General features: G+C 43.3%; 1 protein-coding gene across 1 annotated transcript in view; it reads right to left on the bottom strand.

Annotated features, from left to right (window-relative positions):
* Med13l (mediator complex subunit 13L) overlaps positions 1-3,488 on the bottom strand; it is a 352,308-nt gene that overhangs the window by 66,253 nt on the left and 282,567 nt on the right. The window lies entirely within an intron of this gene.

The following is a 3,488-nucleotide window of genomic DNA, read 5'->3' as shown; positions in this document are numbered from 1 at the left end:
TTCTTGTGATTTCTTAAATTTTTCATAGTCTTTGTTTGAGTGGTCCAGTTCATCCACTTTATCTTCCAGTCTTGATACTCTCTTTTCCATTTCATTCATCCTATTGGTCAGGCTTTCTTCTGTCGTTTCTAATTGGCTTTTGGAATGTTTCACTTCATTCTTTATTTCAGCCTGAGTGTTCTTCAATATTTCTAGCTCTTTTCTGAATTCATCCAGAAGTTTATCCCTATCTTCCTTCAGCTCTCTGATTACCTTGTTTGTGTGTTCTTTAAATTCACTGAATTCTTTTACCATATTCATCATTGTTCTTTTGAGTTCCACGTCCTGCATTGTCTCTAGGGGGTTCTCATTGTGCTCCTCTAGAGGATTACTGGTATTTGGTGGGGATATGTCATTTTGGTTTTTCATGTTATTATTTTTTCTCTGTGATTTTGACATGTGAATTTCTTTTGTAGTTTCTGACTCTTGTGTGATACTCAGGCCTTCAAGTTTCTTTCTACTTCTTTTTTTGAACTTTATGTGTCTTTATGGTTAACTTTTTGGGTATGAAGAGCTGGTTCTTCTAAGCTTCTGTTTCTCCCTTTTGATTTTATATTGTCATGGCCAGATTGATTTTGTCTTCAGGAGTTCCGCAGTGACCCAATTCCAATGTGGGTCAAAAGTTTTCAGACTTTCTCCTTACGTCTGGAATCTTCTAAGAATGATTTTGGCCTCAGGAACTTGGGTGTTGGACTGACCTGAGATCCTGGCAGTGGCCGTGCCACGCAGGGATGCAAAGGCAGATGGGGTGGGAAGAAGCCCCAAGATTTCCCAGGGAGTGGATTGAGTTGCTGGGTTGTACTGGATGCAAAGGATCAGGGAGAGTAAGGTAAGCCTCGGAGTCCCAGAAAGAGGCTGTCAGCCCCAGAAAGCGGCTGGTGGGTGTTGCAGGATCAGGGAGGTAGGTAGAGGGAGGTGAGGATGGGGCCTGATCCAGAAGCAGTGCCCCTGGGGCCCAAGGAAGGCACCAAGTTGGTCTGGGTGAAAAGGATCAGGAAGCAATATTTGTTCCCCAGGTGTCTGGGGCCCTAAGACTAGGAATGGTACAGGGCCCAAACTAGGAGTAGAGAACAGCGGGGGAGATGGAAGGGTGAATGTGGCTTGGGGAGTCAAAGGGCGGAGGGCTGTGCTATAGACTTACCCCAAGAGGTCTGAGGATGAGAGTGCAGGCTAGGAGAGTTAGCCAGTGGTGCAGGTCCCAGGAAGCAGAGAGAGGTGAGGGCAGGGCCAGGTCCAGAAGCGGTGCTCCTGGGGCCCAAGAAAGGCACTAAGTTGTTCTCGGTGAAAAGGATCAGGAAGCAGTATTGGTTCCCCAGGTGTCTGGGGCCCCAAGACTAGGAATGGCACAGGGCCCAAACTAGGAGTAGAGAACAGCAGGGGAGATGGAAGGGTGAATGTGGCTTAGGGAGTCAAAGCGTGGAGGGCTGCGCTATAGACTTACCCCAAGAGGTCTGAGGATGGGAGTGCGATCTGGCCAGTTTTTAACTTTTCCAAATAACCCTTTTAGGAGTGCAGTACTCACAATGATGGGATGCAAATTCACAAAACTTAACCAATGGGAATCTCCTCCCCTTCTTTTTCTTTTGGCTTTGTATATGAATATGTAGGCACATGTGTATGCCAGTATGTAAGTACATGTGTTTTGAGGGTGAGCCTAGAGCCAAGAGTCAATGTCACATATCTTCTTCAAGGCCCTCCACTGTGTGTGTGAGTGTGTGTGTGGGGGGGTGATATGGAAGTCAGAGGAAAACTTTCAGGAATTGGTTCTCTCCTTCAACCATGTGGGTACCAGAGACTGAACTCACAGGTTGTCAGGTATGGAGGCAAGTGCCTCTATTCACAGAGGCACCTCACTGTCCCTCTTATTTTGTGAGACAAGGTTTCTCACTGAATGTAGAGACCACAGATCTGTCTAAACTGGCTGCAGGCTAGCACGCTGCAGGGATCTGCCTGTCTCTTGCCTCCCCAACGCTGGGGTTACAGGTACCTGACACACCCACCTGGATATGAGATCATCGAACTCAGGTCCTCATGCTTGCATGTTAAGAATTTTGCCAACTAAGTCACTTCCCTAAGCCTCCTTTGCAGTTTTTGAGACAGAGTCTCATGTAACCCAGGCTAGCCTTAAATTCACTATGCAGCTGAACTTGAACTCTTCATTCTCCTGCCTCCACCCTCCAAACACTGAGATTACTGGCATGGACCATAGCTTAAGAAGTTCTTTCTCTGTCAACTAGAAAAAATTTTTTTTAAGATTTTCTTTATTAGTATTTATTCACTGCATATAGTACTGACATTCATTAAGTCAATTTCTATCAAGGATACCATGTATTCTGACCATATTCATGCCCAATTATTTTTTAAAAGAGTTGGATGACCGATAAAATCAGGAAATCAGGGAAGAGTAAAGTAACTGCAGATATCATTCATGAATTGGAGTCTTTCTCCTGATCTTCAATGAGTCTATTGGGATAAGAAATACTAACTCCACTTAACACAGTTAATCAGAGAGATTCTTTTTTTTTTTTTTTATTTAAGGTTTTTTTGTTTTGTTTTGTTTTGTCTTGTCTTTTTAAGACAGGGTCTCCCTGTAGCCCCAGCTGGCCTGGAACTCACTATGTAGACCAGGCTGGTCTTGAACTCACAGAGATCCGCCTGCCTCTGCCTCCCGAGTGCTGGGATTAAAGGTGTGCGCCACCACACCCGGCTTACTTAATTTTTTTATATGTATGAGTGTTTTACCTACATGTACATAAGTGCACCTGTGTTGGGCAATTTCCAAAGAGGCCAGAAAAGCCTGGAACTGGAGTTAAGGATAGTTGTTAGCAGCCATATGGGTACTAGGAACCAAACCCAAGTCCTCTGCAAGAGTAGTCAGTGCTCTAACCATTGAGCCATCTCTCCCACAGCACCATGTATGACTATGCTCTCCATGATTATCTAAAGGCCAGCACCTGCCCTAAGTCCCAATCTCTCTCTAATTCCCAACAGCCATGGTGAAATAAGCAGGAGTGTGTCACAGGAGCATGAAACAGACTTAGATGATCTGAGTCAGGAGTAAGCCACTAATATTTAAATGTCTATATGGACCTGTATTTCTAATTTATCTTTCCCAACTTACAAGGTTAGAAAGTTAGTTATCTTTTCTTATGACTAGTAATTTATCATCATATCATGAATGCTTTTATTTTGAGTGATAAAATTTAAGATGAAGTCATACTGTCTTCTGAATTTTCAAACTCAAGTAAACAGAGCATTTAAATAAATCTGCAATCCATAACAGCACACATTGTCCAACATTTTATGCTGTTTTTTGAAAAATGGGTTGTTCTGAATTTGGAAGGTTTTTAAAAATTGAAGAATGATAAAGCACACTGGGAGGGGTGTCTCTGGATAATAATTATCCATGTAAATGAGAATTCAATGCCCCTTCCCATGGAAGACATGAT

The sequence above is a fragment of the Nannospalax galili genome, unplaced genomic scaffold (assembly GCF_000622305.1).
Source record: "Nannospalax galili isolate Female #2095 unplaced genomic scaffold, S.galili_v1.0 scaffold120, whole genome shotgun sequence".
Taxonomy (NCBI): Eukaryota; Metazoa; Chordata; class Mammalia; order Rodentia; family Spalacidae; genus Nannospalax; species Nannospalax galili.
This window is presented reverse-complemented; position numbering and strand designations above follow the sequence as displayed.